Here is a 24,147-nt window from a genome sequence, read left to right as displayed (position 1 = left end):
TTGAAATAGATAGTATTGATGAAAGTGATGATGAAGATTCTCCCCCTAGATATGAATTGCCTGATGTGCCTGAGGGTTATGTTATGGATGAAGAAACTGCTAGAGACCTTTTTGCTTGCAAAGATAAATATGATCTTAAGAAACTATTATCTAAGCTGAAATAAAAGTCTTTGAATGCTAGAATGAAATATGACCCTGCTTTTGCTACTCCACCTATCTGTATTTCTGATAAGGATTATGATTTGTCTGTCGATCCTGAGTTAATTACTTTGGTTGAATCTGATCCTTTTTATGTCTGTGAATCTAAAACTGTTGTGGCACATCTTGCTAAATTGAATGATATAGCCACCCTATTCACTCATGAGAAATAAAATTGTTACTACTATATCCTTAAGTTATTTCCGTTCTCATTAAAGGGTGATGCTAAAACATGGTTTAATTCTCTTGCTCCTGGTTGTGTGCGTAGTCCCCAGGATATGATTTATTACTTCTCTGCTAAATATTTACCCGCTCATAAGAAACAAGTTGTCTTAAGGGAAATATATAATTTTGTGCAAATTGAATAAGAGTGTCTCCCACAAGCTTGGCGGAGGCTTCTCCGATTACTTAATGCTTTACCTGATCATCCTCTCAAGAAAAATTAAATGCTTGATATCTTTTATAATGGACTAATCGATGCTTCCAAAGACCACCTGGATAGTTGTGCTGGTTGTGTTTTCAGGGAAAGAACTATTGAGCAAGTTGAATTTCTATTGAATAATATATTGAGTAATGCTAATGATTGGACACTTCCTGAACCAACTCCTAAGCAACCTCCAAAGAAAAGGGGTATTCTATTTCTCAGTCCTGAAGATATGCAAGAGGCAAAGAAATATATGAAAGAAAAAGGTATTGAAGCTGAAGATGTTAAGAATTTACCACCTATTGAAGAAATACATGGTCTTAATAACTCTACACATGTAGTAAAGGTAAATTCTCTCTATAGATTTGATGAAGGTGATATTCCTCGTAATAAGTCTGCTAGCCAATGCTTGGATGAGTTTGATAATTTCATTGTTAAACAAGAAAACTTCAATGCTTATGTTGGTAGACAATTGAAACGTAATGCTTATATGGTTGAACACTTGAGTGATTATATGTCTAGAGTTAAAGGTGACCTTAAACTTATTAGTAAACATGCTTCTATGGTTACCACTCAGGTAGAACAAGTGCTTAAAGCACAAGATGATTTTCTCAATGAATTAAATAATAAGAAAAATGATAATGCTGTTAGAGTTATGACTAGAGGGGGTAGAATGACTCAGGAACCTTTGTATCCTGAGGGACACCCTAAGAGAGTTGAACAAGATTCTCAGAGAACTAATATTGATGCATCTTGTCCTTCTAATAAGAAGAAAAAGAAAAATGATAGGACTTTGCATGCTTCTAGTGAACCTGTTGTTGACACACCTGAGAATCCCAATGATATTTATATTTCCGATGCTGTAACACAATCTAGTAATGAACATGAACCTAGTGATAATGTTAATAATGATGTTCATATTTATGCTCAACCTAGCAATAACAATGCTGTAGAGATTGAAGCTGTTGTTGATCTTGATAACCCACAATCAAAGAACCAACGTTATGATAAGAGAGACTTCGTTGCAAGGAAGCACGGTAAAGAAAGAGAACCATGGGTTCAGAAACCCATGCCTTTTCCTCCTAAACCATCCAAGAAAAAAGATGATGAGGATTTTGAGCGCTTTGCTGAAATGATTAGACCTATCTTTTTGCGTATGTGTTTGACTTATATGCTTAAAATGAATCCTTATGCTAAGTATATGAAAGATATTGTTACAAATAAAAGAAAGATACCGGAAGCTAAAATCTCCACCATGCTTGCCAATTATCCTTTTAAAGGTGGAATACCTAAGAAACTAGGAGATCCAGGAGTACCAACTATACCATGCTCCATTAAAAGATACTATGTTAAAACTGCTTTATGTGATCTTGGAGTCGGTGTTAGTGTTATGCCTCTCTCTTTATATCATAGACTTGATTTGAATAAGTTGACGCCTACTGAAATATCTTTGCAAATGGCCGATAAATCAACTGCTATACCTATCGGTATTTGTGAGGATGTGCCTGTTGTGGTTGCAAACGTTACTATTTTAACGGACTTTGTTATTCTTGATATTCCTGAGGACGATAGTGTTGGAAATATGCCCTAGAGGCAATAATAAAAGTATTATTATTATATTTCCTTGTTCATGATAATTGTCTTTTATTCATGCTATAACTGTATTATCCGGAAATCGTAATACACGTGTGAATATATAGACCACAATATGTCCCTAGTGAGCCTCTAGTTGACTAGCTCGTTGTGATCAACAGATAGTCATGGTTTCCTGGCTATGGACATTGGATGTCGTTGATAACGGGATCACATCATTAGGAGAATGATGTGATGGACAAGACCCAATCCTAAGACTAGCACAAAAGATCGAGTAGTTCATTTGCTAGAGCTTTGCGAATGTCAAGTATCTCTTCCTTTGACCATGAGATCGTATAACTCCTGGATACCGTAGGAGTGCTTTGGGTGTATCAAACGTCACAACGTAACTGGGTGACTATAAAGGTGCACTACAGGTATCTCCGAAAGTATCTATTGTTTTATGCGGATCGAGACTGGGATTTGTCACTCCGTGTAAACGGAGAGGTATCTCTGGGCCCACTCGGTAGGACATCATCATATGCGCAATGTGACCAAGGATTTGATCACGGGATGATGTGTTACGGAACGAGTAAAGTGACTTGCCGATAACGAGATTGAACAAGGTATTGGATACCGACGATCGAATCTCGGGCAAGTAAAATACCGCTAGACAAAGGGAATTGTATACGGGATTGATTAAGTCCTTGACATCGTGGTTCATCCGATGAGAACATCGTGGAACATGTGGGAGCCAACATGGGTATCCAGATCTCGCTGTTGGTTATTGACTGGAGAACGTCTCGGTCATGTCTGCATGTCTCCCGAACCCGTAGGGTCTACACACTTAAGGTTCGATGACGCTAGGGTTATAAAGGAAGCTTGTATGTGGTTACCGAATGTTGTTCGGAGTCCCGGATGAGATCCCGGACGTCACGAGGAGTTCCGGAATGGTCCGGAGGTAAAGATTTATATATAGGAAGTCCTGTTTCGGCCATCGGGACAAGTTTCGGGGTCATCGGTATTGTACCGGGACCACCGGAAGGGTCCCGGGGGCCCACCGGGTGGGGCCACCTGCCCCGGGGGGCCACATGGGCTGTAGGGGGTGCGCCTTGGCCTACATGGGCCAAGGGCACCAGCCCCAAGAGGCCCATGCACAAGGAAACTTGGAGAGGGAAGAGTCCTAAAGGGGGAAGGCACCTCCGAGGTGCCTTGGGGAGGATGGACTCCTCCCCATCCTTAGCCGCACCCCTTCCTTGGAGGAGGGGGCAAGGCTGCGCCCTCCCCCTCTCCCTTGGCCCTATATATAGTGAGGAAAAGGAGGAGCAATCATACCTAAGGCCTTTGGTTGCCTCCCTCTCCCTCCCGTGACACATCTCCTCTCCCGTAGGTGCTCGACGAAGCCCTGCAGGATTGCCACGCTCCTCCACCACCACCACGCCGTTGTGCTGCTGTTGGATGGAGTCTTCCTCAACCTCTCCCTCTCTCCTTGCTGGATCAAGGCGTGGGAGACGTCACCGGGCTGTACGTGTGTTGAACGCGGAGGTGCCGTCCGTTCGGCACTTGATCATCGGTGATCTGAATCACGACGAGTACGACTCCATCAACCCCGTTCACTTGAACGCTTCCGCTTAGCGATCTACAAGGGTATGTAGATGCACTCTCCTTCTACTCGTTGCTGGTCTCTCCATAGATAGATCTTGGTGTTACGTAGGAAAATTTTTGAATTTCTGCTACGTTCCCCAACAGTGGCATCATGAGCTAGGTCTATTGCGTAGATTCTATGCACGAGTAGAACACAAAGTAGTTGTGGGCGTTGATTTTGTTCAATATGCTTGCCGTTACTAGTCTTATCTTGATTCGGCGGCATCGTGGGATGAAGCGGCCCGGACCGACCTTACACGTACTCTTACGTGAGACTGGTTCCACCGACTGACATGCACTAGATGCATAAGGTGGCTAGCGGGTGTCTGTCTCTCCTACTTTAGTCGGATCGGATTCGATGAAAAGGGTCCTGATGAAGGGTAAATAGCAATTGGCATATCACGTTGTGGTCTTTGCGTAGGTAAGAAACGTTCTTGCTAGAAACCCATAGCAGCCACGTAAAACATGCAAACAACAATTAGAGGACGTCTAACTTGTTTTTGCAGGGTATGCTATGTGATGTGATATGGCCCAGAAGAATGTGATGAATGATATGTGATGTATGAGATTGATCATGTTCTTGTAATAGGATTCACGACTTGCATGTCGATGAGTATGACAACCGGCAGGAGCCATAGGAGTTGTCTTTATTTTTTGTATGACCTGCGTGTCATTGAAGAACGCCATGTAACTTACTTTACGTTATTGCTAAACGCGTTAGCCATAGAAGTAGAAGTAGACGTTGGCGTGACAACTTCATGAAGACACGATGATGGAGATCATGATGATGGAGATCATGGTGTCATGCCGGTGACAATGATGATCATGGAGCCCCGAAGATGAAGATCAAAAGGAGCAAAATGATATTGGCCATATCATGTCACTATTTGATTGCATGTGATGTTTATCTGTTTATGCATCTTGTTTACTTAGGACGACGGTAGTAAATAAGATGATCCCTTACAAAATTTCAAGAAGTGTTCTCCCCTAACTGTGCACCGTTGCTACAGTTCGTCGTTTCGAAGCACCACGTGATGATCGGGTGTGATAGATTCTTACGTTCACATACAACGGGTGTAAGACAGTTTTACACAGCGAAAACACTTAGGGTTAACTTGACGAGCCTAGCATGTACAGACATGGCCTCGGAACACGAAGACCGAAAGGTCGAGCATGAGTCGTATGGAAGATACGATCAACATGAAGATGTTCACCGATGATGACTAGTCCGTCTCACGTGATGATCGGACACGGCCTAGTTTGACTCGGATCATGTAATCACTTAGATGACTAGAGGGATGTCTATCTGAGTGGGAGTTCATAAGATGAACTTAATTATCCTGAACATAGTCAAAAGACCTTTTGCAAATTATGTCGTAGCTCGCGCTATAGTTCTACTGTTTAGATATGTTCCTAGAGAAATTATAGTTGAAAGTTGATAGTAGCGATTATGCGATCAGTAGAAAGCTTATGTCCTTATTGCACCGCTTAGTGTGCTGAACCCCAAACGTCGTTTGTGGATGTTTCGAACATCGAACATACACGTTTTGATAACTACGTGATAGTTCAGTTAAATGGTTTAAGTAGAGGCACCAAAGACGTTTTCGAAACGTCGCGGAACATATGAGATGTTTCGAGGGCTGAAATTAGGATTTCAGGCTCGTGCCCACGTCAAGAGGTATAAGACCTCCGACGATTTTCTTAGCCTGCAAACTAAGGAGAGAAGCTCAATTGTTGAGCTTGTGCTCAGATTGTCTGAGTACAACAATCACTTGAATCGAGTGGGAGTTGATCTTCCAGATGAAATAGTGATAGTTTCTCCGAAGTCATTACCACCAAGCTGCTAGAGCTCTGTGATGAACTATAACATATCAGGGATAGATATGATGATCCTTGAAATATTCGCGTTGTTTGACACCGCGAAAGTAGAAATCAAGAAGGAGCATCAATTGTTGATGGTTGGTGAAACCACTAGTTTCAAGAAGGGCAAGGGAACAAAGGGATACTTCATGAAACGGCAATTCAGCTGCTGCTCTAGTGAGGAAACCCAAGGTTGAACCCAAACCCGAGACTAAGTGCTTCTGTAATAAGGGGAACAACCACTGGAGCAGCATTACCCTAGATACTTGGTAGATGAGAAGGCTGGCAAGGTCGATAGAAGTATATTGGATATACATTATGTTAATGTGTACTTTACTAGTACTCCTAGTAGCACCAGGGTATTAGATACCGGTTCGGTTGCTAAGTATTAGTAACTCGAAATAAAAGCTACGGAATAAAAGGAGACTGGCTAAAGGTGAGCTGACGATATGTGTTGGAAGTGTTTCCAAGTTTGATGTGATCAAACATCGCACGCTCCCTCTACCACCGAGATTGGTGTTTGCGTTGAGCATAGACATGATTGGATTATGTCTATCGCAATACGGTTATTCATTTAAAGAGAATAATGGTTACTCTATTTATTAGAATAATACCTTCAATGGTCTTGCACCTAAAGGAATGGTTTATTGAATCTCGGTCGTAGTGATACACATTTTCATGCCAAAAGATATAAGATAGTAATGATAGTTCCACTTACTTGTGGCACTGCCATGTAAGTCATAATGGTATAAAACGCATGAGGAAGCTCCATGTTGATGGATCTTTGGACTCACTCATTTTTGAAAAGTTTGAGACATGTGAACCATGTCTATTGGTATATAAGCATGAAGAAACTCCATGCAAATGGACCGTTTGAACTCACTTGATTTTGAATCACTTGAGATATGCAAATCATACCACATGGGCAAGATGACTGAAAAGCCTCGGTTTCAGTAAGATGGAACAAGATAGCAACTTGTTGGAAGTAACACATTTTGATGTGTGCAGTCCAATAAGTGCTGAGGCATGCAGTGAATATCGTTATGTTCTTACTTCACAGATGATTTGAGTAGATGTTGAGTGTATTTACTTGATGAATCACCAGTCTGAATTATTGAATGGTTCAAGTAATTTCAGAGTAAAGTAGAAGATCATTGTGACAAGAGGATAAAATGTCTATGATACGATCATAGAGATGAATATCTGAGTTACGAGTTTTGGCACACAATTAATACATTGTGGAAAATGTTTCACAATTAATACCGCCTGGAACACCATAGTGTGATGGTGTGTCCGAACATCATAGTTGCACCCTATTGGATATGGTGCGTACCATGATGTCTCTTATCGAATTACCACTATTGTTCATGGGTTAGGCATTAAAGACAACCACATTCACTTTAAATAGGGCACCACGTAATTCCGATGAGATGACACCGTATTAATTATGGTTTAGAGAAACCTAAGTTGTCGTTTCTTAAAAGTTTGGGGCTGCGACGCTTATGTGAAAAAGTTTCAGGATTAAGCTCGAACCCAAAGCGGATAAAATACATCTTCATAGGACACCCAAAACAGTTGGGTATACCTCCTAATTCAGATCCGAAAGCAATATGAATTGTTTCTAGAATCGGGTCCTTTCTCGAGGAAAGGTTTCTCTCGAAAGAGTTGAGTGGAAGGATGGTGGAGACTTGATGAGGTTATTGAACCGTCACTTCAACAAGTATGTAGCAGGGCACAGGAAGTTATTCTTGTGGCACGTACACCAACTGAAGTGGAAGCTTATGATAGTGATCATGAAACTTCGGATCGAGTCACTACCAAACCTCGTAGGACGACAAGGACACGTACTACTTCAGAGTGGTTAGGTGATCCTGTCTTGAAGGTCATGTTGCTAGACAACAATGAACCTACGAGCTATGGAGAAGCGATGGTGGGCCCGGATTCCGATAAATGGCTCGAGGCCATAAAATCCGAGAACGGATCCATGGACTTTGGTGGACTTGCCCAATGATCGGCAAGCCATTAAGATAAATGGATCTTTAAGAAGAAGACGGACGTGGATGGTAATGTCACCGTCCATGAAGCTCGACTTGTGGCGAAAAGTTTTTCACAAGTTCAAGGAGTTGACTACGATGAGATTTTCTCATCCGTAGCGATGCTTAAAGTCTGTCGGATTCATGTTAGCATTAGCTGTATTTATGAAATCTGGCAGATGGATATCAAAACGAGTTTCCTTACCAGTTTTCGTGAGGAAAGGTTGTATATAATACAATCAGAAAGTTTTTGTTGATCCTAAGGATGCTAAAAGGTATGCTAGCTCCAGCGATCCTTCTAAGGACTGGAGTGAGAATCTCGGAGTTGGAATGTATGCTTTGATGATGATCAAAGATTTTGGGTTTGTACAAAGTTTATGAGAAACTTGTATTTCCAAAGAAGTGAGTGGGAGCACTATAGAATTTCTGATGAGTATATGTTCTTGACATATTGTTGATCAGAAATGATGTAGAATTTCTAGAAAGCATATAGGGTTATTTGAAAGGTGTTTTTCAATAGAAAACATGGATTAAGCTACTAGAACATTGAGCATCAAGATCTATAAGGATAGATCAAAATGCTTAATAATACTTTCAAATGAGCACATACCTTGACATGATCTTGAAGGTGTTCAAGATGGATCAGTCAAAGAAGAAGTTCTTGCCTGAATTGTAAGGTACGAAGTTAAGACTTAAAGCTCGACCACGGCAGAATAGAGAGAAAGGACGAAGGTCGTCCCCTATGCTTAAGACGTAGGCTCTTCAGTATGCTATGTTGTGTACCGCACCTGAAGTGTGCCTTGCCATGAGTCAGTCAAGGGGTACAAGAGTGATCCAAGAATGGCTCATAGGACAGCGGTCAAAGTTATCCTTAGTAACTAGTGGACTAAGGAATTTTTCTCGATTATGGAGGTGGTAAAAGAGTTCGTCGTAAAAGGTTACGATGATGCAAGCTTGACACCTATCCAGATAGCTCTAAGTAGAGATACCGGATACATATAATGGAGCAACAATTTAGAATAGCTCCAAGTAGAACAGTTATTTGGAACAGCTCCAAATAGAGCGTGGTAGCTGCATCTAGGAGATGACATAGAGATTTGTAAAGCACACACGGATCTGAAAGGTTCAGACCCGTTGACTAAAACCTCTCTCACAAGCAACATGATCAAACATAAAACTCATTGAGTGTTAATCACATAGTGATGTGAACTAGACTACTGACTCTAGTAAACTCTTGGGTATTAGTCACATGGTGATGTGACCTGTGAGTGTTAATCACATGGCGATGTGAACTAGATTATTGACTCTAGTGCAAGTGGGAGACTGTTGGAAATATGCCCTAGAGGCAATAATAAAAGTATTATTATTATATTTCCTTGTTCATGATAATTGTCTTTTATTCATGCTATAACTGTATTATCCGGAAATCGTAATACACGTGTGAATATATAGACCACAATATGTCCCTAGTGAGCCTCTAGTTGACTAGCTCGTTGTGATCAACAGATAGTCATGGTTTCCTGGCTATGGACATTGGATGTCGTTGATAACGGGATCACATCATTAGGAGAATGATGTGATGGACAAGACCCAATCCTAAGACTAGCACAAAAGATCGAGTAGTTCATTTGCTAGAGCTTTGCGAATGTCAAGTATCTCTTCCTTTGACCATGAGATCGTATAACTCCTGGATACCGTAGGAGTGCTTTGGGTGTATCAAACGTCACAACGTAACTGGGTGACTATAAAGGTGCACTACAGGTATCTCCGAAAGTATCTATTGTTTTATGCGGATCGAGACTGGGATTTGTCACTCCGTGTAAACGAAGAGGTATCTCTGGGCCCACTCGGTAGGACATCATCATATGCGCAATGTGACCAAGGATTTGATCACGGGATGATGTGTTACGGAACGAGTAAAGTGACTTGCCGATAACGAGATTGAACAAGGTATTGGATACCGACGATCGAATCTCGGGCAAGTAAAATACCGCTAGACAAAGGGAATTGTATACGGGATTGATTAAGTCCTTGACATCGTGGTTCATCCGATGAGAACATCGTGGAACATGTGGGAGCCAACATGGGTATCCAGATCCCGCTGTTGGTTATTGACTGGAGAACGTCTCGGTCATGTCTGCATGTCTCCCGAACCCGTAGGGTCTACACACTTAAGGTTCGATGACGCTAGGGTTATAAAGGAAGCTTGTATGTGGTTACCGAATGTTGTTCGGAGTCCCGGATGAGATCCCGGACGTCACGAGGAGTTCCGGAATGGTCCGGAGGTAAAGATTTATATATAGGAAGTCCTGTTTCGGCCATCGGGACAAGTTTCGGGGTCATCGGTATTGTACCGGGACCACCGGAAGGGTCCCGGGGGCCCACCGGGTGGGGCCACCTGCCCCGGGGGGCCACATGGGCTGTAGGGGGTGCGCCTTGGCCTACATGGGCCAAGGGCACCAGCCCCAAGAGGCCCATGCGCAAGGAAACTTGGAGAGGGAAGAGTCCTAAAGGGGGAAGGCACCTCCGAGGTGCCTTGGGGAGGATGGACTCCTCCCCATCCTTAGCCGCACCCCTTCCTTGGAGGAGGGGGCAAGGCTGCGCCCTCCCCCTCTCCCTTGGCCCTATATATAGTGAGGAAAAGGAGGAGCAATCATACCTAAGGCCTTTGGTTGCCTCCCTCTCCCTCCCGTGACACATCTCCTCTCCCGTAGGTGCTCGGCGAAGCCCTGCAGGATTGCCACGCTCCTCCACCACCACCACGCCGTTGTGCTGCTGTTGGATGGAGTCTTCCTCAACCTCTCCCTCTCTCCTTGCTGGATCAAGGCGTGGGAGACGTCACCGGGCTGTACGTGTGTTGAACGCGGAGGTGCCGTCCGTTCGGCACTTGATCATCGGTGATCTGAATCACGACGAGTACGACTCCATCAACCCCGTTCACTTGAACGCTTCCGCTTAGCGATCTACAAGGGTATGTAGATGCACTCTCCTTCTACTCGTTGCTGGTCTCTCCATAGATAGATCTTGGTGTTACGTAGGAAATTTTTTGAATTTCTGCTACGTTCCCCAACAGATAGTATGTCTATTATCCTTGGTAGACCCTTTTTGAATACTGCAGGGGCTGTTATTGATTGCAACAAACGCAATGTCACCTTTCATGTTAATGGTAATGAGCATATGGTACACTTTTCGAGGAAACAACCTCAAGTCCATAGTATCAATTCTATTGGAAAAATTTCAACGATTACTATTGGAGGTTTTGAATTCCCTCTTCCTACTATCAAGAAGAAATATGATATTCTTATTGTTGGGGACATGCATATCCCCGTTGAGGTAATGTAGTGTTATTAAAAGATTCTCCGGTTTCATGTTATTCAGAAAGATTTTGTTAACAAGACTTGATCAACCTTGTTAGTGGATTCCTTTTGATGAGCACGAGACGGATGAAGTTAGAATGCATAACTCTCCCTCTTTTTACTTTCTGTTATTTAGATTAAATAAAGCAAAAATAGTATTTTCTGTCTGTTTTTTGAATTATCCTTGCAATAAAAATACCCCAAAAATAAAAGTTCTCCAAATGTCCTGAAAATGAAATATGATTTTTTGTAGAATATTTAAGAATTTTTGGCATTGAGAACACACCAGGGGGCCCCACCATTTGGCCACGAGGGCACGGGGCGCACCCACCCCCCTAGGGCGCGCCCCTGCCTTGTGGGCCCCACGTGGACCCCCTCCACTTATTCCAGCACCCACTCACTTCGTCTTCCTCCAGAAAAATCCTCCCATAGCTCCAACCCGTGTTCTAGCTCATCTTGCTGCCATTTTCAATCTCTTTGTTTAAAGCTCCATTCACAAAACTGTTTGGGGAGATTGTTCTTCGGTATGTGACTCCTCCAATTGTCCAGTTAGTTTTTGTTCTAGTGCTTTATTTATTGCAAATTTTTGCTACCAAGTTGACCCTGTTCTTGAGCTTGCATGTCAAATTTATATGATCAAAAGTAGTTTTAATGCATGATATAGCCTCTAGGCACTTGTGGGAGTAGTTGCTATCAATCTTGTTGAGTTTGGTTCACTTTTATTTTGAGTCACTAAAATTTCAGAAATTTTTCAGAGAAAGAAAAATGCATAGGAAAATGTACCAAGGTGGTTCCTCAAGGAGGCAAAAACCAAGGCTCTCAACACGTGAGCCGGACAATGAACCACCGAGGGAAGATCAAGTGCGGCCTTGTGAATGGCCGTCAGAGGAGTTTATGGTCCAGGCAAGCATCAAGGATGAATTTGACGCATATGTGCGTAATGCTGATCTTGAGGACTTCGTGTCAGATAGGTGCCTACAGTACCACTACCTAACTGATTCCTTTGTGAGGAGGTTTAAATTTACATCCTCGCGCAATTCTCGCACTGTTTTATTTGATCTTTATGATAAATCATATACCATGGACTTAGAAGATTTTAGTACTGCTTGTAAACTCCCGCAGTGGGGAAATGTTAGTGAACCTCGCAAATCTGAATATAAAAACTTTCTTGCTAGTATCACTGTGGGGGAATCTAGAGAAATCACACAAGCTACCATAGGGAGCATTCATTTCCCTTCCATACATTATTTTTCTCTCTTTATAGGTAGATGCATTAACGGTAAAGATGAGGCTTGTCACATGTGCGTTTCCAGATCTTTGTGTCCTCAAGAGTGCGGTATTAGGCGATAAACAATATAACTTGGGGGCCATTGTGGCACGAAGGTTGCATCTTAACGGTTTAAGTGGAGATTTGTTTGCTGGAATTTATGCAACTCGTGTACCTAATTATCTTGGTGTACCCATACATGGAAATGATATGGAGTTACCTCCTGCTTATCTAGATTATAGTGCTATGGCTCACCATCAGTTTCTTGAGAGGAATGAACAGTTCGTCCAATACTGACTAATCTTTGACAGACAGCGCACTGTCCATGTTGCCCTCCCTGCTCCTACCTTCTTTAACTTTCAGGCAAAAAGGAGATATGTTATAACTAGAGAGGAGGCGAATGAGTATGAGAGGAGGACGGAGGCAGCTCGCCTCCAAGCTGCAGCTCTTCAGGCAGTAGCTGCTGCATCTCAGTACAACCCCAGCTACGACTTTGGATTCCGCCAGGCCAGTAGTGTCCATAGACCAACTTAGGCCAAAAGCCTAAGCTTGGGGGAGTACGTATTTCTCACCGACATTACATTCATCTTCACACACTCATTCTAGTTGTCGGTGCTCATACTTTTCATTGTACTATCCATGCTAGTTTATTTTCTTTTCTAAGCCTTCTTCTTGTGTGTTTGAAAAATCTTAAGAAAAACAAAAAAAATTAGGTGTAGCTTTTAGCTAGTTTACTTTCCATGCGTGTAGTAGTAGTAATTAAAAGAAAACCCAAAAAGATTTCTCGTTCTTCTTTTGCTTGTTGGGAGCTTTCCCGTGTAAATAATTTTATTTCCTTTCTTATTCTTTGGGGGTAGAGAGGAGAAGACCATGATGAAAATGTTGAGTGTCTCTCGTATGCATTATTGTTGATTTAACCAAGAGCCCATATTACCTTGGCTTCTCCCTTGTATAAAATGCTTGCAGATTCCAGCTTAGTCCAATGCACGGGCACTATTATTATTATCCACAATGTTCGGTTGTGCGAGTGAAAGGCAATAATGACGATATATGATGGACTGAATGAGATGAGAGAAGCTGGTATGAACTCGACCTATGTTGTTTTTGTAAATATGATTAGTTCATCGTTCCTGATTCAGCCTATTATGAATCAAACATGTTTGCAATGACAATTAGAGATTATAGTTGCCCATGCCATGCTTAATTTGCTAGGAGTTTATAATGGTTTACCTTGCGTGCCAACATGCTATTAAAATGGTTGTAATGTGGTACGATAGGGTGGTATCCTCCTTTGAACAATTCGAGTGGCTTGACTTGGCACATGTTCACGCATGTAGTTGAAACAAATTCAACATAGCCTCCACGATATTTATGTTCACGGTGATTTATATCCTACTCATGCTTGCACTCATTGTTGATTAATCTTAATGCATGTTCATGACCGTTGTTACTCTCTAGTTGGTCACTTCCTAGTCTCTTTCTAGCCTTCACTTGTATTAAGCGGGAATACTGCTTGTGCATCCACTTCCATAAACCCCAAAATTATTCCATATGAGTCCATCATACCTTCCTGACGGTGTCCTGGACTAGGGGGTACTCACCACGTCATCTCCCAGTCTGTTAGATTGGGCCGAGGACCCCCATGGCCGTATACTCATGGGCCAGTTCGGACAGCTGCCGCATACATGGAAGATTCCACAAGACTTGGTGATCAAGACAAGGACTCCTCCCCACCGGCGTATTCGGTTAGGACTCTTGTTATCCTAGGCCTCTAGTGCATTATATAAACCGAGGCCAGGCTAGTCGATAGATCATATACAACAATCATAACATAGGCTAGCTTCTAGGGTTTAGCCTCTCCGATCTCGTGGTAGATCAACTCTTGTAATACCCATATCATCAAGAATAAATCAAGCAGGACGTAGGGTTTTACCTCCATCAAGAGGGCCCGAACCTAGGTAAAACATCGTGTCCCCTGCCTCTTGTTACCATCCGCCTTAGATGCACAGTTCGGGACCCCCTACCCGAGATCCGCCGGTTTTGACACCGACATTGGTGATTTCGTTGAGAGTTCCGCTATGTGATCGGCAAAAGGATCGATGGCTCGTTTGTAGGTCAATTGCGATGCAGGCATCTTCGTCGCCGGCTCGACTGGTCACCTTGGCTCGACCGAGGACCGTGCTCCATCTCTGATCGTCATGTTCGGACGAGGGCCTTCATCAAAATCCACTCCGATCTCTATCAAGATCATGGAGGAATCATCCATAGAGCTCGGGGGCTCAACATCAACATTGCTCTCGGGCGACCGTGCTGTTCTCCAAACAGCAAACTTGTATCCGCTGCCACCACCTCTTAGAGCATCGCTTTGACGATCCCTTTGGTGGAATTGTGCAGAATTGATTCTACAACAGCCATGCAAAATTTCATCGAGTTCCGATGGAGGAATCTCCGACAATCTACGATATACCGGAGCCCTGTCAAATCTGGATGGGAATCTAGACGAGTTTAGGGCGTGGTCTCCAGAGCCTAGCTCGGAGTTCCTTTGGAAGATCCAACCATTCATCTACTGCGGAATTCCCATATCTACCACCCCTCCAAATTTCAGCTCAATCCGACGGTTCAAACTTCGGGAACCTTCCGATGAGTGGATCAATTTTCGGATCTGTTTTCTGCGCGAATACGGATCCGACCCGAATTCATGTTTCTTTATGAACGTGACATTGGACAACCTTTTTAGAGGAATTCTCTTCTAGGGTATTGTGTGTTGTTTTTAAACACGCGCCCGTAAATTTTTAAGCCTCCCCTGAGGTCGCCTTCATCATCATGCTGGTGTCAAACCAGTCCGGCGATATTGCTACAAGGCTGCCGACCTGCGCTAGACACGTCGTCACTTTGTTGAGCCGAGCTCAACTTCTTCAGATCATCATCTCGGCAAGCCGAACAAGAGTCCGGCATCGCCAAGGATAAATCATCACCGACATCGCCGCCATACGGATTACACGGAGCGGGCATACCGGCATCGCCGCACGGTCACTTCATCAAGCCAGCATCGACCACGTCACGACTTGCATCGGCAGTGCCACACTATTGCTTCTTCAAGCTGGTGTCCATCACGCCGACCTACTTTGACTCATCGGCTGACATCGAGGCTTCGACATCTCAGCTGGACTGGGAGCTTCACCATCTCTTCATCAACCTACTCCGGAGACTTCGGCGTCACTAGCCGACCAGCTCCGTTACGTTAGCTGGACCGAGGGCTTTGCCTCGGCGAGCCAACCTTTGCCAGCATTGCCATAACGTCGCTTTATCGCCCATCAGGCAATGGGTGTGCGGATCGAGTCCCAACTTTGGGAATCACCTTTCTTCAGATTGCTACAACAAATAAACCAGGTGCTATTAATCCTAGTATTTTTTGCTTGTTTGGGTTTATTTTTCCCAAGGAATTATTACTCTGGTTTGTCCATCATCTGCACACTGGTCTATCAAATGATGGCCGCATTAGTGATGGTCGCGTGGTGGTTCGGTCAGTTTCCGTACATTGTCCGGCGAACGCCGCATCCAGAACTCGGACCGACCTGTGAATTCAGGCTTTGCCACGTCTTTGCCGCATCACGCCGATGCCCTGCATCGAGATTGACTTCGGCGCTAGGCCATATTTGTTTTATTACTCACTTTGCATAAATTATTTATTATGCAATGATTTTTTAATTATTATTATTATTATTATCTCCGGTTTTCACTATTTTTTGTGCACAGGAAAATGATCCGGGGACTTCGTCGTCACTCTGCCGGTCTGCATTGACCATGCTATGTCACCACTTCGGCATGTCGAGCTCTCCGCTCCGCCACCCCGGGACCGGCTTGGGGGATGGAACCTTGTCCTGCATCAAGCTCGGACCGCGTAATCAATGTCGAACACATTAACCAGCTAAGTCGCTTTCATGCTCAAAGTTTTAATTTTGAACTTGTGTTCGGTTCAACCAAGCATTATACTTTTTTGGAAAAAAGTTGCTTGTAAAAAATTTCTTTGTCCAAACTTTGTTTGTGACACACATATTCAAATACCCCGTTTATTTGGGGGCTTCCTTTATGAAGCTTTTCCTCTTGCATATGATTATGCTTGTACGGCTTCGTTCCTTGTTCGTGTATTACGCCACAATATGCACCATATTGACTTAAGCGATTTGCAAGCTGGGTTGCCTGGCTCCTGTGCTTACCCCTACGTTCCCGATTGTTCGGCTAGGGAGTAAAGGGAGCACCTCTGCGATTGTCACGACCGGGTCCTCCGAGCTCTGACCTCAGACTGGGTGAAGCCGAAAGCTAGCGCTCTTATTGTTTTCAATCATGGTCGGCACACAATGGAACTCATGAGTACAAAAAATCTATTGCACAAGTCTCATAGCAATAATGAGCACCGAAGAAAAGTATCGGTGGGGGTACTATTTTCTTCGAAGATGCTTCTTACACTTCGTCTGTAATATAGCATAAGTTCCCTGAGCGCGCTTTGTCTGTTACAGCCTTATGGCCGGGTTGCCTGGTTATCGGAAACACTGTCGTTATTCTCGACAGGTAGAGTACATAACACTTTTCGGTCCTTGGCCGAAGAGGGAGAAGCCGACGGTCGGTTAAGACGCGTTTAAAGTTCGGTTGAACAAAGATATGATATAAGTACTTCGGTACATACAATCATTATACATAAAATTCTTTTACCCAAGTCACTTGGGGGCTCTTAAAATTTATATGAGCTATTTTATAGTAAACATGTTTTCTTCTTGGTCGTTGCAAAGTCTTTTTCTATCGCTCCTTTTTCGACGTGAGTGTGTGGTCAATAGCCAGATAACCCATTTTCTCTCTAGTGACCGCTCGAGTTTAGTTTTCCAAACTGGTCTAACGAGAAGCACTCCTCCTTCGGGATAGGAGGCTGCAGCCGCAGGCTGACCCGCTTAAAGTCTTGAGATCGGATGTGTAATATTAATGCACGACAGAAGCACAATTTTTTCCCCAATTTTCGGATTGGCACCGAACACTTGATCTTGTTCGGACGTCAAGTTTTTACTGACGTTTGTTTTTGGTTTTCCAAGCTTATGGCACTTTTAAACTATTTGTGTGTTTCCAGCACAAGTCTCATAGTGCAATGCCGGACACCTTTATAGATTCGGCAAAAACATTCTCGGATCTCACTATATATGCATTGGTTTCGAATTGTGTCTTCGGTCAATAGTTGCGTTGGCCGGCTCCTACGCTTGCCTCCTATGTTCCGCTTTGTTCGGCTAGGTGTGCAAAGGGAGAACCACTGCAATTGTGCTTCTAGTTCACATGGTTAAGCACCTCAGTGGAGAAAGCCGAAAACTGACTGTCACAATAAGCTTAAATTGGTCACCAATCCGATGACGGTGTTAAATGACTGGCCATTCATAACATTGGCCAAAGTGTTTACGGCTTGACCTCGACTGTCGCCGAACACTACCGGGGGCTAGTAACTGGCCTCCCAAACTAAATCCTCAATATTTTGCTCTTACATTAGAGCTGAGGTTTCATGATCATGCTCAACATGACAACCCAAAGAAAGGAACCGATAGCGGGATTATTTTCTTTGGAAGAAATTTCTTATGTTAAACAGTAATATAACATATCTCTCTGCGTACCTTTGTTTATAAAACCGTATGGCCAGATTGCCTTGTTTGTCGTAAATCTTTGCCCTCATAAAGGCTTTATAAAGTAGGACAAACACTCCTCGGCTACTAGCCGAGGAGGTGGAAGCCGATGGTCGGTCAACAAAGTTTTGTACAATGCGGATCCGAGCATTAATGATGTAAAGTACTTGGATACATAGAGTCATTACACATAATTTGTGATTTTACTATGGATATCGATCCTTAATTCGGCCACCCGTGCCCGCATTAAGGCTCGGGGGCTACCGGGCTTCGGGCTTATTATTTACAAATATTAAAGGGGCACATCGATCCCCTGATCTGGTGTTGCCACCCGACCAGTGTCTCGGGGCTACTGCATTGCCTGTCCAATGCAGAAAATTTTATGTGCAATATAGTTTCCGAGGAGATTTTGATCCTCAGGTTGGTCGACCGCACCCAACCTGAGTCTCGAGGACTGAGCACACCGCTTTTTGTGTCCCGGAGTATTCTACCGAGCTAGGACTTGATCCTCAGGCCGATTTTGCAAATCAACCTGAGTCTCAGCGGCTACTGGGATCAGCAGTCTTACGTCATCCTTCAGGTGCATCTCGGGTTTTAAACCGATACACACGTTGAGGGTTACTGGCTGTATATCTCGGCAGAGAATAAATTGCACCAATAAAAATATTGAAAAAAAATCAGCCCATAGTCGGGGTGGTGCACCATCTCGGAAGCAGTCCGGCATAAAGCTCGGGCGCTGGTGGCTGGCTCCATAGAGGGCATTTCCGGCATTAAGCTCGGCTAAACTCCTTCAACCTTTTTGTACCAAGATGATCTATGACATCTTGGATATAGTCCGGCGTTGGAGCTTGGACACAGTCCGGCGTTGGAGCTTGGATACATTTTGGCATTGGAGCTCGGAAGCAGTCCGAAATTGGTGCTCGGCTGCAAAAGATACCTCGAATGCAGTCCGGCGTTGGAGCTCAGACGCAAGAGGACACTGCCTCCCAGGAACAACTTCAAAACCCGAGGTGTGGCATAAAAATAACAAGGCATTGATAAAGGCTGGAAACTTAAAGGGGCTCCTCGGATACCCGACGTATAAACTTGTCGAATGCATTTCGGCGATCCTCAAGATCGAAGATGAGAAGATTTGTTGAACCAGTTTTCAAGACCGACAACCGAAGATGATGAATAGTTCGGAAGAATCGAGGAGCGTCTCTAACTTGAAGACCGGTTCAGGGGGCTACTGACGGTGTCCTGGACTAGGGGGTACTCACCACGTCATCTCCCAATCTGTTAGATTGGGCCGAGGACCCCCATGGCTGTATACTCATGGGCCAGTTCGGACAGCTGCCGCATACATGGAAGATTCCACAAGACTTGGTGATCAAGACAAGGAATCCTCCCCACCGGCGTATTCGGCTAGGACGCCTCTGGTGCATTATATAAACCGAGGCCAGGCTAGTCAATAGATCATATACAACAATCATACCATAGGCTAGCTTCTAGGGTTTAGCCTCTCCGATCTCGTGGTAGATCAACTCTTGTAATACCCATATCATCAAGAATAAATCTAGCAGGACGTAGGGTTTTACCTCCATCAAGAGGGCCCAAACCTGGGTAAAACATCGTGTCCCCTGCCTCCTGTTACCATCCGCCTTAGACGCATAGTTCGGGACCCCCTACCTGAGATCCGCCGGTTTTGACACCGACACTTCCTATATGCGGTATTTACCTGCCGTTCCAAGTAAATTTGTATGTGCCAAACTCTAAACCTTCGAATGCAATTCCGTTTTGTATGCTCGAATAGCTCATGTATCAACTAGGGTTGTCTATATCTTCCATACTAGGTGGGTTATTCTCACGATGAGTGGACTCCTCTCATCATTCACGAGAAAATGGCCGGTAACCGGGATGCCCAGTCTCATGCTCAAATCAAATCAAAATAATTTCAAACAAATATCCCCCAGGATTGTTGTTAGTTGTACGACACCCGTTGTTTCGGACAAGCCATGGATTGATGTTTGTTGGTGGTGGGGGAGTATAAAATTTACCATTATGTTTGGGAACCGCCTATATTGTTTGGGAACACAGTAATTTCAAAAAAATTCCTACGCACACGCAAGAACCATCTAGGTGATGCATAGCAATGAGAGGGGAGAGTGTAGTCCATGTACCCTCGTAGACCGTAAGCGGAAGCGTTATGACAATGCGGTTGATGTAGTCGTACGTCTTCACGATCCGACCAATCCTAGCACCGAAGGTACGACACCTCCGCGATCTGCACACGTTCAACTCGGTGACGTCCCACAAACTCTAGATTCAGCTGAGTGTCGAGGGAGAGTTTCATCAACACGACGGCGTGATGACGGTGATGATGAAGCTACTAGCGCAGGGCTTCGCCTAAGCACTGCAACGATATGACCAAGGTGGATTATGGTGGAGGGGGGCACCGCACACGGCTAAACCATCAACTTGTGTGTCTATGGGGTGCCCCCTCCCCCATATATAAAGGAGTGGAGAAGGGAAGGGTCGGCCCTCTCTATGGCGCACCCTAGGGGGAGTCCTACTCCCACCGGGAGTAGGATTCCCCCTTTCCCTAGTAGGAGTAGGAGAGAAGGAAGGGGGAGAGAGAAGGAAGGAAGGGGGCCCGGCCCCCCACCCAATTCGGATTGGGCTAGGGGGCGCACCCTCCTCCTTGGCCTTCCTCTCCTCTATTCCACTAAGGCCCAATAAGGCCCATATACTCCCCGGGGGGTTCCGGTAACTCCCCAGTACTCCGGTAAATGCCCAAACTCACCCCGAATCATTCTGATGTCCAAACATAGGCTTCCAATATATCGATCTTTATGTCTCGTCCATTCCGAGACTCCTTTTCATGTCCATGATCATATCCGGGACTCCGAACTGACTTCGCTATATCAAAACACATAAACTCATAATACTGATCGTCACCGAATGTTAAGCGTGCGGACCCTATGGGTTTGAGAACTGTGTAGACATGACCGAGACTCATCTCTGTTCAATAACCAATAGCGGAACCTGGATGCTCATATTGGTTCCTACATATTCTACGAAGACCTTTATTGGTCAAACCGCATAACAACATACGTTGTTCCCTTTGTCATCGGTATGTTACTTGTCCGAGATTTGATCATCGGTATCTCAATACCTAGTTCAATCTCGTTACCGGAAAGTCTCTTTACTCATTCCGTAATGCTACATCCCATAACTAACTCATTAGTTACATTGCTTGCAAGGCTTATAATGATGTACATTACCGAGAGGGCCCAGAGATACCTCTCCGATAGACGGAGTGACAAATCCTAATCTTGATCTATGCCAACTCAACAAATACCATCGGAGACACCTGTAGAGAATCTTTATAGTCACCCAGTTACGTTGTGACGTTTGATAGCACACTAAGTGTTCCTCTGGTATTTGGGAGTTGCATAATCTCATAGTCATTGGAACATGTATAAGTTATGAAGAAAGCAATAGCAGTAGACTAAACGATCATCATGCGAAGCTAACGGATGGGTCAAGTCATTTGATACGTCTCCAACGTATCTATAATTTTTGATTGTTACATGCTATTATATTATCTGTTTTGGATGTTTAATGGACTTTAATATACATTTTTATATTATTTTTGGGACTAACCTACTAACCAAAGGCCCAGTGCAAATTGCTATTTTTTTGCCTATTTCAGTGGTTCGCAGAAAAGGAATATCAAACGGAATCCAAACGGAATGGAACCTTCGGTAGAGTTATTTTTGGAACAAATGCAATCCAGGAGACTTGGAGTGGACGTCAAGGAAGCAACAAGGCATCCACGAGGTAGGAGGGCGCGCTGATACGTCCATTTTGCATCATGTTTTTATATCGATATTTATTGCATTATGGGTTGTTATTACACATTATGTCACAATACTTATGTCTTTTATTTCTTATTTTACAAGGTTTACATGAAGAGCGGGAATGTCGGCAACTGGAATTCTGGGCTGGAAAAGGAGCAAATATTAGAGACCTATTCTGCACATCTCCAAAAGTCCTGAAACTCCGCGGGAATTATTTTTAGAATATATAAAAAAATTGGGCGAAAGAAGTACCAGAGGGGGGCCACCCACCGTCCACGAGGGTGGGGGCGTGTAGCGACCAGACCTCAACCAGTCTGATCACTATGCATCATTGTCATCCCTAGATCGGTAATGCTGACACGCACAGTACTTGAGGATTTATAACAAAGTAGCAATCACACACTTATTACATCGAATATCTCAAAAGAGAACTTATTACAATAAATATGGCTTAAGGCCATCTAATACGATAACAGCGGAAGTCTTGGAAGATAAAGTGAGTACATCAACTCCAATGGCATCACTTAGTGAAAAACCACGACCTAAGGCTCCTTACTCGTCGTCTGAAAAGTCTGCAACATGATACGTTGCAGCCCGAAACGGGTCAGCACATGGAATATGATGGCAAGGCAACACAAAAAGTAATGAATAGAATAAAGCTATCACTACATGCATATATGGCTGGTGGAGGCTGTATAGTTAATATATTTTGCGAAAAGCCAATTTTTTCCTACTGCAAAGGAATATATTTTATTTAACTACAAAGTTGGTTGAAAACATTGACAATGGTAAACCCCATCTCAATCCCAATTAAAAGGTAATTAATAACCCAACAAAATTAATTTAGAGTGATGAGATCCACATGATAATCCAATAACTAGATACTCAAGATGTCCATAACCGGGGACACGGCTAACCATGATTAGTTTGTACACTCTTCAGAGGTTTGTGCACTTTTCCCCACAAGACTCGATCTCCTCCGCTGGATTTCTCGCACTACATAATGTTTGAGAAACGGATGACCGAGACACAGTCTTTCCGAAGAGGTCCCCTTAATCGATAGATAGGCCTATACACCTATAATCCCCTACATCAGCTAGCCCATCATGGAAAGGTTTCCCACAACATACTCAACTATGCCAGAGCCCATAATGGCATGTGGCTGCACACGGAAGTTACTAGCATGAATAATCTTATGATCCCTTTGAGCCTGGGTGGTAGTCCATAGGAGAATCACACGGTACCCCGGGATTTCCAAAAATACAGGCAACACTGGGTTTCCCAAGTGCCTCAATCCACCCAGATGTGTATTAAAGTTGCCACCTTAAGTTAACCATTAATTAACAATACTCACATCTGTCATGAATACACTCAAACCCAATCCACGTCTACGAGCATAGCATAGCAATATAAGCAACGTAGAAGTAACTCCCATAGGTTTGATAATAAACAGGTGAATAGGTACTACCTCATCTACTTCCCAATCCCACAATTTAATCAGATCCTAACCATGCAATTGTTTGAGGATTGATCTATTGCAATAAAACTGGGTAGTAAAGGGTATGATCAAAGTGTTACTTGCCTTGCTGATGATCCGTGAAACCTAGAGACTCGTAGTAGCATGCTTCGCACTCCGGGTACTCTAATCGCAAACAAACAAGCACAGAATAAGCAATCAAGCAAAGAAGCATGGGTAAAACCCAAATAAGAAGATCTAACCAGAAAGTTCAACTTAAGAACTCCGGTTTGCAAAAAGAATCAAATCAAACGAAGCAACAAAACTCAAACTGCGAAAGAAACAAGCTTCGTTTACTAATCTAGACTAAAGTCAAATTTTACAGTAGGAATTTTTTTAAGTTGGTTAAACAGAAAGAGGCCTTCGAGACGATACTCTAGGCGCTTGAATCACCTGATTCCGATAAACGAGCGAAAAGATAAACTAAAACGAAAATCGGATCAGAAATCTTGATCGAAAATAATCGCGAAAAATTCGAGAAAAAGAAAAACTAACGAATAGGCTAACGAACGAACGTTCGCGGTCTGCGGCTAAACGGTGAAAACCGTTCGTTAAAATGAACGAACGGGCGTTCGCTAAATAAATAAACCGACGAAAAAAACCCGATCTAAATAAAAATGGAATATAGGGTTTTGAAAAAAAATCGAATGATTTTCTCGAGAAAACCAAGGGCGGCGGCGGTTACCTCTGGCGAGGTCCACTGAAACGGCGGCGGCGGCGGGCGGCTCCTCCGGCGGTGTCGTCAGCGGGTCGGGCGGCGGCGCTGGGGGGCGGTGCGTCG

The sequence above is a fragment of the Triticum aestivum genome, chromosome 6A, assembly GCF_018294505.1.
Source record: "Triticum aestivum cultivar Chinese Spring chromosome 6A, IWGSC CS RefSeq v2.1, whole genome shotgun sequence".
NCBI lineage: Eukaryota > Viridiplantae > Streptophyta > Magnoliopsida > Poales > Poaceae > Triticum > Triticum aestivum.
Note: the sequence above shows the minus strand (reverse complement) of the source record.